Below are 15,499 nucleotides of genomic sequence, written 5' to 3'. Positions count from 1 at the left end.
ACTAAAGTTTTATTGCAACTGTTCCAAAGAAGCAGCTGCGCTGGTAATCGGCTTGTAATTCTCCAAGATCGCACACATCTGCTGTCGTTTTTTTCTTGTGAACACTGCAAGTGATTTGATATTGATTGTATTTCGTTGCGTATAACCTCAACAAAACTGCCATTACCTAAACTAGCGACATATTTATGCTGCCGACTGAGACACGAAGTACAATTCCTTGTTAAATTATTAAAATTGTTTGTCGCTAATGTGCATTTTGCAAGTTCGGCTGCACTGCTACTACTGGGCGGGATCCGGGACGTCTGTGAGGTGCTCACTGCCTTTTGTCCCTGCAACATCTTCACATTTTATATAGTTCCATGAAATAAATGCAAATCCAAATAAAATTCCGCTAGATATATATATATATATATATATATATATATATATATATATACAAAAAGAGAGAGAGAGGGAGGGAAGGAGGGAGGTAGTGAGAGGTCAGATCGTTTGTGGTGTGCTCCCTCCCAAAATAGTTGGTACGCCACTGGGTAAATGCTACCATTTCAAGCAAAAAAGAAACAATCAGATGTGGTTAAGTGTTTTCGTCCAAAGTTGTTACGCCCTACATTTGGGCACACATTACCTAAAATATGTGCACCATACATAACATCTGTGTGTGCTTGGCTGACAGTAGACTTACGAACCATACAATGACGTGCATATGCACCTACACCGCTCGTCACACTTCAGGACCCTTGCAGCAAGGGCTCTTATAATGCTCATCACGCCATTACACCCGATAGGTGAAGGGGTAATATATCCCTCATCACACCCTTACACCCCATAGTTGTAAACGCCCTCGAGGAAGTGGGTGTTATTGCAAATAAAACAACCATCATAAGTCTGTAATTTCCTGTAAAAAGCAGCTTTTCGAGGGTGCTAGGGGGTTAGTTATAGACACTCAAAAAACCCTTAGGGGTGTTAACTATTTTACAGTGATATTTTTGTTCGCACGCAACCTTCTTAACCATCTGAGTATAGAAAAAATAAAGAACTTTTAAAGCCTTCTTTAAACATTCCCATCGAATCAGGGATGTCATCTGCTGGGAAAACGCGAATGTGTTTTCAAGCTGATACAGCTGATTCTGTTATAAATTTGGCGTAATCCGGATATGCAAAATGATGTCGCCTGCAAACACCGAGCGTTATCTAGCTTTATTTAGCTACACGGCATCGATAACTGTTGCCGTGTAGCCAGCTTGAAAAATTCTATTCGTGGTTAATCGTGGACGGTGCGGTGAAAACCAATATAAACACTTACATGTTTCAGAGTTATGCCTCTCATCATCAGGAGTAAGCCTCCTGTTTGATCCAACGAAACACCCAAAAAATGAGAACTGGTGAATGAATGGAAGGTTCAGCTACAAAAAAAAAAGAAGTGGGGGTGGGGGTTTCTCTTCTGTTTTCACTCATGAAGGTTCCGCCATTGACGAAAGGTAGAATAAACGAAATCAAACATTTGGTGCTCTGTTTCCTCACGTTGAAAGTGCAGACACCTTTGTAAAGGCATTGAACAGTGGAGCTGCAATGGAAATGTCAATAACACACCTTTCAAGTGAATATGACACCATGCAAACTAGGCTTCACTTAAACTATGAACTTCAAGCTTTGAAGAACCGTATATCGGCCATCGTCATCTTCATCGGCCACCTTTTCTTTATGGCGCACTAAGGTGCATGTGCATACGCATGTGCCTCGTTCCTCGTGCTGCGAGGTTAGAAAAATAGAACAAGAATAACATATAGCTTCTTCTGCTCCTGCCATCCGCTCGCACTGTTCGTTGTTCTTTCGGTCGCCGACTCAAACATTGTTATAGTGGACCTAACCTCGGCCCCTATAACGTATAGACCCGGACGTGATCGCAAGGCACCATGGAAGGAACCACGAATGACAGACCGGCGATCGGCGCAAAGGGCATCGCCACGGTGCAAATTCACTTGCCATCGTTTTGGCCACAGAATCCTGCAGCCTGGTTTACACACGTGGAGACAATTTTCACGCTTCGGCGCATTACTTCGCATCAAGCGAAGTTCTATGACGCTGTCTCCGCACTCTAAACGGAGGTGGTTGCAGAGTTCTACGACGTTGTGGACGCGCACCACGACACCACCCCCTATGGCCACTCTAAAACGATGGTGCTGCACCGCACGTCTGTGTCTGTGCGCAGGCGTCTTCAGCAGCTTCTCAACGAAGAGGAGCTCGGCGACCTACACCATCGGTACTTCTACGTCGCATGCGGCGACTTCTCAGTGACAGTATGCTGGACGCAAACAGGCTGCTGCTGCAAGAACTGTTCCTTCAGCGCCTGCCGCAGAATATGGTTATTGCCTTGGCTACCACACCATACGACCTGTCCCTCGACAAGCTGGAGGAAGCTGGCCGATCGCGTCGTTGACTATTCAGCAAGACGTACTGTGGTGACGGAATCTACCGTTCCGCTATCGCAACTCGAAGACCGGCAGTCTCACCTTGAGCAACTGATCGATGACCTTGCCGAGACTGTTAATGCACTACGGACACCATCCCACCATCGTCGACGAGACCGCGATTCCCGCTCCAGAGAGTCTCGTAGGTCTAGCTCCCGTTCAATTCCCTCGCCGCCGCGTATATTACTGGTACCACAACAACTTCGGTGCCAGCGCACGTCAGTGCCATTCCCCTTGCGGCTGGCAGGGAAACGTACCACAGAACCACTGATGGCGGCCAGTGACTCTTGCCGTTCTGCTACGAACACTTGTAAGGACACGGGATAACCAGCCTGCGAAAGCCGTTCGCACTGAGAAGCAAAGCTAGACAAAACGGTATGGTGGCATGATTTTTTGAAAGCATTATTTAGGCAAAAGTTAGCAATGCCTCTCTTGAACAACTAAGAATGAGCAGAATACAACGGTAGAAGTAGTTTGTTGGCACGTGGTTCATAGTACGAACACGTGTGAATATGCCGTCCTTATATATCCCTCCCCATCCCCTCCCTATATATGTCCTCCCTATAGCTCACCCTGTTCTCCGTTCCTTTTCATTACCCCTTCCACCTTCCTTTTTGCTCGTGCTGAGCTGCGCTATCAGCCTAAAAGCTATGGCTGGCTGTTGACGGTGAAGGTTCTCGTGCCGGCAGCTTTGCAGCAACACAGCACAGCCTGCATAGGAGCAGTCGCTAAGCGCAGCCAGCCGCGGCCAGCCACAGCCTGCATGAAGACCATCGCTTAGAACAGCCAGCTGGGGGTGTGCTCCAATGCAGTAGCAGTTGCTGCTGCGTTTATGTGCAGTCTTGCTGGATGTTGTTCATGACGGATTCCATGCAGGCAGTCTGCTGCTGCGTTTAAGTGCAGTAGTGGCTGGCTTTTGTTAATGACAGCCTCCCTCGAAGCTGTGTTAGTTTGAGGCTGTGGCTGGCTGTTAGTATTGGCTTACAGTAACACACTATTACGTTTTACCGCCGCAGCCATGCAAATTATTAGCTGTCCTCCATCACGAACCCAAATTAAAGCTACTTAACGGGGAACAAATTATGGATTACTGGTTGAAAAAATTCGCATATTATTTATATTCTCTTTGAATGAGATATACGCATGGTAACTTTTATTTTATTGTCATTGATCATTACATTTAAAAGCGAATTCAGCGCAGTACGATAACGATTGTGTGGCTCCCAATACATTTTTTAATCAACATCTTGCGAGACGAAAAGTTACTGTTAACCATATCCTCTATTCATATGTGTTTTCGATAGTATAACCATCCTTTGAACGATCGATGGCAACAAAATAAAATGGGACGCATGCGTGAAACTTGAAAACAACATTGATGTTTATTATGCGGCGTGTTGTTCCTCCATTGCTTTTTTCTTCGTCTGAGGTTCATATTACATTCGGTGTTTTTCCTGGCCTGTAAAATTTTGCGTTCTTTCTTATACGTCAAAACGCTATGACAATAAATTTTTTGTGAAATGTTGATGTGTGCAAACAAACATAACATCACAAAACATTGGCAGCGTTGCAAACGGCTAATCATCTTATGTTGATCTTGGCCGATATATATTGCACCTATACTAAAACTACCAAGAATGGCGTCCTTCGCTTGAGGCGTTAACTAAAGTTTCAAAGCTTGCGATAAACTGCTTACTTGAATTTGCGTCATGCCTTTTCCAATAGCGCTCCGTTCCTGGTTTGCGAGAAACCTGGGTTGCAGTGGGTCATGGTGTCACCTGTCACGCCTTCATGTTCAAAATCGTATCTTTTCTCTACATATTCGTCAAGAACAGGTAGACCGCTTGGTAAAAGCGTACAGCAGGTGTATGTATTTATATACCCTATTGTAACCAGTGTAGGAAAATATTTATTCAGGACTTGAAGAACGGCCACGCAAGGCAATATATCCGTTGCGCAGTGGCAGTCCTACTGTTTTTCTCTTTAACATCTACAAATCTGTTTTCACACTTCGACTCAACATTTTTTCTGCTCGCAGACAAAGCCAACAGGGTGAGTCAACTGGCTTCCTAATGTAGTAGCGTCAATCTACTTCTGCCGATCGGATAAATTGTATTAGTGATCGTTCGATTACTGTGCTAAATGAGTCCAGTTCGCTTGTGAATGATACGACGTTGAGTGCCTGCAGTGGGAGTCACATAAACGTAGATGCTCTTCAACGCTATCCGCAGTGGATTGGCGTCCCCGGTCGCTTATAATAAGACAAGGCACTCCATGCCGCAGAGTAATGAAATAAAGTAGGTGCAGTGACATTTCGGTTACAGTGGTCGAGGGTATGGCAGCTGCTTCGCTGTAGCGCTTGAAGTAGTCAGCGCGGTCGATTACCCAGCGGTTATCATTGGAGGGCTCAGGAACATAATAAAGCCCAATAGATTCATTCGAAACTTTCTGAAAGCGCAAGCAGGGAGACGGAACAAGGCTAGAGGACACGAGGTAGGGTAGTCTTTGAACGTTTACAATAGAAAGATTTTACAGGAAAAGGCATAACAGAATGTCCCTAATAACACGGCCACATGACCCGATTTCTTATGGGATATAGTCAGGCACGAAGGCATAGATGACGATTTTATGCAGCTGCTAAGGGAGATATATGGCGACAACTGAGTACAAGTTGTATGGGAACCAACTTCAGCAGATCTTTCACGCGACGTCACGGAAACCGCGATAGCTCCGCATCTGATAGAACGTGTAAACACTGGTTATAGATGATTAAACCGCACAAAAGAAAAATAATCATTCCTGATTCGACGCCTTTTCACCATTAGCCCTCTGCAATTGGTCCAATGTTTTCTGGCGACTGCCCACTTCGCCTGTGTGTCACGCGACCTCACAAAACCACGACAACTCACCACAGTCCAAGTGACGTGTACGCGAAAAAAAATGCATTACTATGCCGAACAAAACTGAAACATTTTTCTGAATAGCCACAGACTGCCCCGTTCTGAAAGGAATAGAAGATGGCTGCCCGCCGATCGGTCAGGTCCTCGCTACTCGCACCTGCCGGTGAGCATGTATTTATTTGCGCATGATAAACCTTTTTGCGTGGCAGTAAAACGTTATCGAGCCCTTTCGACATGCATACGACATCGCTCTGCCAACTCTTCCTTGCTGAGGTTCCGTTTTAGCGGCATTCTTATCCTTCCGCTGCACGCCGCCACGATTTTCGACCAGCCACCACAAGCTAAGTAAGGCGAAGCGGACCAATTGCATAAGCCGGCACCACCCTCTTCAGGCGTTTATCTATTTGCAGTTTGCTGGCTCGGCCCTATCGAAACCCTCTCTACTAGAGCGTGCTCCTCGCCTATTCTTACCCAATTAGATAAGAAAAACCGCTGGGTGTAGATAATGTTATTGGTTTTGAAAGCGAACAAAGGTGACCTCCTATAAACGAGGAGAGTGTTTGATGGCGTTGTTCAGCCAACGCTGCGGGTTACCGCCCGATGCTTGCGTCAGTGGTTACGTAAATTTGATGTCAGGAGTTTGGAATCAAAACACTTTGGAATCACTTTACGTTAAAGCGCCCATGATTCCAAACTGTTTTGATTCGAAACTCCTGACGCCAGAAAACATTGGACCAATAGCAGAGGGCTAATGATGAAAAGGCGTCGAATCAGGAATGATTATTTTAGGGGCGAAGCTCCTTAGCGCCGAGCCTTGTTCCTCGTCCGTTGTCCGTAGCTCTCTGGTTTGCATGGAGACCGCTAGGGGCACTGCGGTGCACAAGGGCAATATAAGCGCTCTATATACTGTACACATGTACAGTATATTTACTATGTATATATATATATATATATATATATATATATATATATATATGTATAGTATATGTACGCCAAGCTCCGGCTTCCGGTTCCAGAACCGGAAGCCGACTTTCGGCTTCCGGAGAACGCGCCCGGCGTTTTGCCCGAAAGATCCCCTGGTGCTTCGCCCGCTCATCATTCACTTCGTGGATATGCGGTGTTTTTTTTTCTTTTGTGCGGTTTATTCACGCCTATAGGTGAGCCGTATACTCGTAAAGGCTCATGGGAAACTTCGTTTGCTCAGCGCTTCCGGTTCAACCGCTGACGGTTCCGTCACATGATTCTCCGTTCGCGGGGCCGGTCGCGCTTGCTCTCTGTGCACTTTCATCACAAGGTATCGCCCACGCTGCAAATATCGAAAGCCCGTGACGGTCGCATCGATGACTGACCCTTAAATCTGAGTATAGGCAGTCATTTAAAATAGTTTTTTTTCTAGCCGAATTGACCGAACAGGTGAATTAGGTATGCGGGCTGTCACAGTCGCGGGTTTATCTTAAATGATGAATCGCACTTTCTTGCTCTCAAGTGAATTATGTTCGTGTCAACGACAGAACCCACCACAGCTTCGCTGGCTTCGATCTGCAGGGTAGTGGAATAGGGATCTGATTTTTTTTACTTATTACATCTAAGTTTCACCAGGCTGATTTGATCAAACATGCATGGTTTAGTAGTGGAGGTTTAGAGGCGGGCAAGCGGTTCCAATCCATAGCTTTTTCTTGGCACGAATGTCTTGGAACAACATTTAAGCGAATACCTTGCATAGTATAGCGACCTTAATTTAGTGCTCGATGCGAGATGAGCAAGTTGTACTGGGAGGATTTAAAAGGCGTAGACGGTAAATTTTCTCGTAAATTTTGTGAAAGGTGCACAAGACGAGAAACACTAACCTAACGATCACAAAGCTGCAATATTGCGTATAAAGCACTTAGATAGAAAGCATATTAAGACAGATTCAAGCGTGCGTGGTAGTCAGCTGCAGTCGACGAACGCTTCTAGCATACCTCACGTTCCATATCTTGCATAACTATCACAAAGTGTCCCAAACACAAAGGGTATACTGCAGCTTTCATCGCGTTAAAATGTGCTATAAATTTCTCTAGACTTTTATAACAAATGTTTTCGCCAGGCACGGCTGGAACTCAAGCTTAAACAGCTTAGCTATTAAAATGTCTCCAATCCATGCTGTGAAGGTGCTTGGACAGCGAAGCTCGAAACGGCAACTAGAACGATTACTCATTGCGACGTAGGTTGAAATTACTCACGTCGCGACATTCACATGAACTTTACCTAATTATTAGCCTAATACGTTTCGACGGCCTGCAACTTGACTTGCGGGGCTACTTCGTGCACCTATAATGGGTGGACCCGAGAGAAGAGAAATTCGGCGCGCATCGTATGTGCGCTGCTGTTTGAGGCGTCCTCACTATACGTGGCTTCCCATAGCATTGTCACAACACAAGTCATATGCTAGGTGGTTGTTCTTTTACGTAAAAAATTGTAGTTACATCACTCCCAGCTCTGTATGCTACAGTCAAGCTGCCGTCGCCGCGTCAGCTTGCGCAACAGTAATCTTTACGGGGAAGGGTATGCGGGGAGAGCTACGTGCTTCAAATTGCATGTAGGCGCAGAAGCGCCTTATCATCAGTGATGTTGTTCGGATGCTTGTTTTGAGCTTTTGCTTCATTGAAGCGTAAGCTGTTCTGTATGTTGTATGAGTGATTCTAAATAATGTGCGCACTGTTCGCTTCACTTTCCTCAGTGCGTGTAGCCTCTTACGGGGGTGTGAGCCATACCATTTGGGGGTATCAACAATTGAAGATGATAGTTTTGTGTCGACGTTACTCCATGAGAGAACACTGGGATCATAGCGATAAACAGCTTCGCTGTAAAGCATCCCACATTTTCATTCAGGATAGCTTGAACTGGGGAAGAGAAAGCATAAACACCTTATTTAACACATAAAATAAGACAGAACACAACAATCAGTGTTCTGATTGTGTTCTGAACACAACACTCGACCTACCGGACTTTTCTCATTTTCTCTACCGCACGTGGGCAAATGCGAAACCATCGCATGTGGAAGCTACTCTGGTTCACTATATGTTTCAGGAAAACAAAAGCGCTGTCAAACGCTTCCGGACTACTCAGCGTAGTCACGCATGTGCAGAAGCTCCGCCGTCGGAGCTTTAACTTCACTGCGACAGAAAGTGGACAGTGAGCACACGCCCGACGACACGCCGCGTGGTAAACATTAAACACGGATATAAGTTAGATATACGTCTTTGGTGGATCTCCTGTTTTTCAAATGCTCTTGCTTGAAGAACGTGTTTTACGACACCCCTAGTTGCAGACTTTGTGTTCACAGCGCTGTTGCACAACTGCTTCGCTCCTTCCCCTCCCAGGTGACCTACCTGACTCGAGCGCCTCTGGAGCTCCGCTCCTGGCTGCACATCACTTCGCTTGCCCACCGGGAGGGTCGAGTCGACGCCAGCCAACAAAGCCGATGACGGATGGGCGCGATGCTATAGCATTTTAATCTATGAACTAACCTAGTAATTAATACTGCTATGCAAATGGCGTGCAGTAAGTAAGCCACATGTCTAACGTCGAGCACTCATTGTATGTGCGAAGGAACTGCTCGCCAGTTGTTTTAACTACGTGTGGCCTGTTGAAAGCCACTTTTGGAAAGTTCGTACTGCTCCGATGCGGCACGTTTACTCTGTGTGACACTAGCACATTGAACGTGTTCAGTCACAAGAGTGGCATGATCCATTCGGATGCACGCGTTTTCACACAAGTGTAGTCGATCATGACAGAAACCGTTATTCAATGAAAACAGTTGGCAGCACTCCGTTCGTTCTTAGGATGCGTAATCTGAGCCAGGAAATAACAAATTTTGTTGGAAATTACCTGCTTCACTTAAAGATTACAGAGGCAATGAACATAATCCCACGGAATAAATTTTATGTTGGTATCACTGGGAATGTAAGAGCGGACGTAATTGCTAACCCTGTATTAGTGAACAAACCAAGCAGCCAACCAATCAACAAATATGTGGGCGTTCAATCAATCAATCAATCAAAGTGAAACCGACACCGAAGTTCTGACGGGCCACCTGCACTTACACTCCGCCTTAAACCCTACAGGGATAACTGGGTTGTCGCAGTACCAGTCAGTCAGTCTACTCGACGGGCCGCTGCACGTGATATTCGTAATATGTGCACCACTTTCGTGTGTCGCATATTAATTAATTTTATCAAGAAATGGCTCTTATTCAAAAAAGTTTTGCAGAACCCATACACTGTGGAATTTGGTGAACGCAAAAAGGCTTCATGGACCAGCAAAGCAAAATGGCGTTCAAGTGGCACTCTACAGATTCAAGTGATGAACGCATCTCTTAGCCACCACGATGGACCTTGCAGATGAAGCGGAATTCTCATTCATTATTACAACGTTTTGAATCACCATACACGGCGACCTTGATCTCGGAGAAACGTTACAGGGCACTACAGTTAAATTTGAGACGCGTAGTGAGTACGGCGACAAACACGTCTCGTAAATTCTTCAATCCTTAGCTAAAAGATGTACGCGTTGACTTTTTATGACTTAATATTTGATATGCAGCGCACCTAACGCCCCAGTTGCCTCAAAGCGCTAACTGGGACGAGGGAAATTGGTGAAGGTGTATAAGTCCGCCTTCGTGTATTTATTCATTATTTCACCACCATTCGAAAAGTGCACTCACTGAATATATTCCGCCCGGCGTCGTTTGCAGCTCCGGTTCAGAAACTGAGCTGCTGCTTCCGAAAAGAAACGGACCGAAGTAGTCAGTGGTTGCGTTTCAGTGCCGAATGCATTTTCTCGGGGTTTGGCCTTATTTTCTCAGCAGTGAAACTGCACAGTTGTTGTTCACACAGGCCACAGATAGACGGGCTTCGGCGTCTTCAGCACTTCCGTCCAAGCGCTGAGCTTCCTTTGAGGCAACTCCAAATGCCTCACCATTTGGCGAAGCTGTACTGTCTGTGAAGGAAATACATGCGAAATATTAGATGTGAATAGTTGACCACTATCTCGAAATTTAGTCCACCTTTCCGGTGAACAATAAAAAAGGGACATGATGGTGGACACAACATATATTTCCACCTACTCTGGCTGTACCACAGCACCGAGCATCATGGCTGCTTCGCACAATTACTAGCTCGAATTACAGAGCTAATGGCGAAGTCTTCCAATGTTGTTGTGGTACATCAAGAAAAATACGATGCAGTTTAAAAGCACCTGTTGTTATCTATATGAAACGAAGGCGCCGAAAAGCGGTTAAAAAATGCTGTAAAACGTCTAGCCTGCACCGCGCTTTTCACGGCTATAATGATTACAGACCTGACCGGAAGAGTAGGAGAAGACCATCCACCACGCGATCCACGAGACAGCGATTTTAATTTCTTTCCGGAATCAGCCCAAACTTACGTACACTTTATGCGGGACCGACCACCATTGCTATTGCTCAGTCACGAAAACTGTCCCATCGCTCCCCCTCCTCCACACTACTCTTCTCAAGAAAGCAGCCGAGCAGTCGTGCGTAACCCCAATAAACAAGGCATGGAAAGGCTTTAAGAAATGAATTATGCGCTGTTTGTTCCAATGAGGTCATTCAGTACCATTTGCTTCCCATTGCGTAAGTCCGCAAATAACAAAACTCACCACTTGCACATCTCGAGGGGCGGTATCTTAATTTCTTACGCGAGTGCTTTGCTGTGTGTGAGCTATGGAGCAACACAGCAGCAGCAGTAGCAGCAATGCTCTGCTAACCGTGAAAGGGTTCCCACAGAAAGCTTTGCTTCAATACCCTTATAGAGCGAGAGCTCTACTACTCCAGCTAAGGCCCAGAAAAAGCCTGGTTCTGTAAATCTGACCTTCAAGCTCAGCCAAGGTCAAACTGGGACTTAGCCTGCCACTACGCGCTGCTGCAGCGCACGCCGCGTGGGCGCCCATGTCCTGAAAGCGATTTGCTATGTGGACAAAGAGCGCCGTCGCGCGGGCCTCATTTTCAAAGCGATCAGCGATGTGTACAAAGTGCGCCGGTGCTGATAGCTTCGTATGCAGTGTGCTTTCAACGCTTAGTTTGCGTTGAAGCGAAACGCAACATGCAGGTCAATTCGCGCGTTGCTGCTGCCGCGCCTAGCAGCGTCTGTGCGTTGTGATGCAATTGTAGGTGCGGTAGTTGCTAACGGCGCTGAGCAGCGTCTGTGTCCTTTGACAAAGCAACCAAAACCAGGCTATCCCTCGGCAAACTTGGTTTGTTCAAGAGGGGAAACTCGGGGAAACCTGGCTACAGGAAATACGTCACGCTAGTATTGATGTCGTCGGTTAGTTAATAATACTACTAATAATAATTTATTACATGATACATCAATACATGATAGGCCTGTCAAAGCGGCATTGGGCTTGAACGGCAGAGCCGACAGGCAGCGTTTACAAAACTGCTATATCGCGGACATCACGTAATACACAGGAACGTTACAACCAGCAGCGGAAACAAAATAATGTGAAATGAAGTTGACAGACAATGTTTTATTTTTTGTTCTTTCCGCTAAACCTAAAAAAAGTTTTGCATATAAATGAACGGACATTTTTCTACTTATTGTTGTGCGTTGCGTAGCGATAGGCCTATGACGCGCCAGATGCATGCGTGATGCGCCAGACACGCCACCAAAGCGAGCGAAACCGGCTGCGCATGTGAGCGCTCGCCTGTTCGGGGACCCGTCCGCGCGGTCATTTTTTTACAGTGAGTGAGTGAGTGAGTGAAATAACTTTATTGAGGTCCAGAGACGACGCAGGGGACACCCCGCGCCACCCGGCTAGTCCCACGTAGGGACCGGCAAGCCGAGCTTGACGGTCCGATCGCGGGCACTCTCGACGGCCAGGGTTTGGTCGTTGAGTTCGGGGCTGCCCAAAAGCGCAGCCCACCTATCCTCGCTGAAGGCGGAGCTGATGGCTTCACACCCCCACAACACATGGTTAAATGTTGCCGTTAGTCCACAGGCAGGGCAGTCCGCTCTGGGATACCTTTCAGGGTATATAGCGTGAAGAACCGCAAGGTTAGGATACGCACGAGCTTGTAAAAGTCGAAGGGTCACCGCCCGCCCCCTGCATAAGGCAGGGTGCGGGAGGGGGAATACCCGTCGTGACAGATAATAATGCTTAGTGATCTCATTACACGTCATCAATGGTTCCCCGCGGGGTAGGGGGACTGCGGAGGCGGCGCGGTCAGTGAGTCCTCGCGCGGCCTCGTGCGCGCTCTCGTTAGGGTTAGAGGGAGAGCCCTCAGTCGACCCGAAGTGAGCGGGAAACCAAATGAGAGAATGCGGAGAGATACTTTTCAAGCTTTGGAGAATGCGAAGGGCCTGAGGGGAGACCATCCCGGTTTGGTAGGCCTTAATGGCCGCCTTAGAATCGCTATATATTACCTCTCTGCGACCATCGAGCACTGCCAGCGCGATTGCAACCTGTTCGGCTTCGAAGTGCGTACTGTAGCGCAGCAAGTGATCCTGGAATTAGAGTCGACGATGGAGATGGCAAACGCGTCTTGTTGGACATATGCTGCGGCATCCACGAAGCTTGCCTCAATGTGGTTGTTACGGACATGTTCGAGTAGAGCTCTACCCCTGGCCCGACGTCTGCCGACGTTGTGTGCGGGGTGCATATTGCGGGAAATGGGCGTGATGTGTAGTTGAGATCTGATGTCGCTGGGAATCTGCACGGCGTCGGGGCAGTGGTCGTCAGGGTAGAGGTCCATCTCATCGAGTATCTTGCGGCCCGCCGGGGTGCCGGATAGCCTGAGCAGCTGTGAACGCTCTTGCGCCTCTATTATTTCGTCGAGCGTGTTGTGCACTCCGAGTTTTAACAGGTATTCGGTGTGAGTGCTCACAGGTAAGCCGTGGGCAAGCTTGAAGACCTTTCTGATGAGGGCAATTTAACTTGTTCCTCTCTGCAACATGCCAATTAAGCATGGCTGCTGAGTATGAAAGGTGGCAGAGCACAAAAGCGTGTATAATGCGGATGAGATTGTCCTCCTTGATTCCCCGGTGCCTGTTGGCGATCCTCCGGATGAGGCCGAGAGCACTCTCCGTTTTGGCGATGATCCTTCTGAGTGCGGCACCATTGGCACCGTTAGACTCGATATACATCCCCAATATTCGGAGCGAGTCCACTTAGCCTGTTTCTTGGGCTCTCGGTGTACTCTTGCGTTCCTTCTGCACTTCGACACGGCACTACGACACTATTGGACTACGGCAAGGTGAGAAATTTTCTTTGACACTCTGGGACGCATTTAGGATTACGGCGCGGAACGGAGACTTGTGGCGCACTTAACGAAATACAGCTCGGCAGACCTGGCGCAGTTAGGTTGAGTAAATGAATCGTACTGGCACATGTTTGCGACGCTTTCTGTGGGCCCCATCATTATTGTAACTTAATTTCGGTATTTTTGAGGCACTCTGGCCGCACAGGGCGCTGTGACGCAGTTAGCGAGAACCAGCTCGGCCGTGGTGCGCAGTTATTTTCGCGTGTGTACTGCATCTTACTAGGTGAAGTTTGTGGGGCTTTCTCTGACGCACAATATTACTGAAAAGTAATTTCGCTACATTTGGGGGTACATTGGGGCATGCTGGTCGCACAGGGCGCTGTGACGCAGTTAGCGAGAACCAGCTCGGTCGTGGTGCACAGTGTACTCCAAATTACTAGAAGTTTGTGACGCTTTTTATGGTCCCGCAACAACATATACCTGTTTTTCGGTGCTCACGCGCTTGTCGAAAACGCGACGAGCGAATTGGCACTGGTTGTGTCGATAACAACTTCACGACTGGCAAGGTGAGAACACAACAGCCGCAAGTGTCAAGAGTGATAACACGGGAGTGTGTTGCTTACGCCGGCAGCTATACACGCAAAAGTTAACGCCGAGGAGCTCTCCCGTGAACAGTGGATGGACTGGTGCGTGTCGCTTGGCCCACCTTCTTCGTCCGCGTCGATCTGGCGAACGTTCCGGATCATTTAATTAGTGGTCGCACGCTAATCCCGGCTGCGGAGGCCGTATTCCGATGGAGATGAAATGCGAAAATGCCGGTATGCGTGCGTTGTAGTGCTCGTTACAGAACCCCAGGTGGTCCCGATTAATCCGGAGCCCTCAACTACGGCGTGCCTCATAATCAGAACTGCTTTTGGCACGTAAAACCCCAGAAAGAAAAAGAAGTAGTGGTCGCACGCTGGAACCAGCAGCCAGTACATGCCTGTCTACTGGATGTACACCAAGCCAGTTCGCACCATAACTAGCGAGGGCTTTTTTCGTAGCGTACGATCGGGCCCTGCCCCAGTTCGACGGTCCGCATAACCTTCCTTCGGAAGTTGTCGCAACTACCAGTCAGTCAGACATCAAAGGTATGCAAGATAGATCCGAGATAGTCCAAATCCGGGAGAAGTCAGAAAAGAAGACCCTGTCCTCAATATTCTGTGTGCTCGCTGATTTTCCGCCACCAACACTCCTTTCGCTTCCGCCCATCCGGCGCGTATCCACCCACCCATCCATCCATCCGAGTGTCCTTAAAGACCAATGCCTCTAGCTATGTGTGGCTAGGTACTGTTTTCTCACTCGAAGGATAACTTGACATTCCAATATAGAAAAGATCTTAGGGTTTCTTCCGTATTTCCATGCGCTAAGCCACAAATGGTACTCATCTGAAAATATTCGTAAATAAACGCGCGTTCTCAGGCCACTCAACTCCGCCCTTTGAACAATCATTAACTTTCTTTTTCTGATTTCATTATGTGGTGCAGGGAGTGAATATAAAAGTTCATTCATAATATTTTTAGGGGCTATTGATTTTGCAACTCAAATGTTCGTGAGTTTTTCCTGTGCTCTCTCTAACTAACTTTCTGGCCAGCACAGCTTAGTAGTAGAGCAACTACCACAAGAACTAGCCCATACCGCTTGAAGTCTGCGAACTACGGCCCACTTTCTATTTCTTCAATTTGGCAGATTTCCGAGGAGACCGCTCAGACGTGCTATGTAGATTCGTGTTTCCTTTAGGTGTAAGTCATCGTTTCATTTCATGAAGTTACGTCCAGCGGTGGAGTGCTGATAACTTTGTGGCTATCGTGAAGTTATGCAATTTCTGG

At 47.3% G+C, this 15,499-nt stretch overlaps 1 long non-coding RNA gene across 1 annotated transcript in view; it reads right to left on the bottom strand.

The window, feature by feature from the left end:
• Positions 1-9,702: 9,702 nt before the first annotated feature.
• The window catches only part of LOC125943903 (uncharacterized), a 14,365-nt gene continuing 8,568 nt past the window's right edge, over positions 9,703-15,499 (bottom strand). The window contains exon 3 of the long non-coding RNA XR_007465982.1: positions 9,703-9,743. This is a non-coding gene — a long non-coding RNA (uncharacterized LOC125943903). The remainder of the gene's footprint in view (positions 9,744-15,499) is intronic.

The sequence above is a fragment of the Dermacentor silvarum genome, chromosome 3 (assembly GCF_013339745.2).
Source record: "Dermacentor silvarum isolate Dsil-2018 chromosome 3, BIME_Dsil_1.4, whole genome shotgun sequence".
NCBI classification, from domain to species: domain Eukaryota; kingdom Metazoa; phylum Arthropoda; class Arachnida; order Ixodida; family Ixodidae; genus Dermacentor; species Dermacentor silvarum.
The sequence above is the reverse complement of the archived record's forward strand: the minus strand, read 5'-3'. Positions and strand labels throughout refer to the sequence as shown.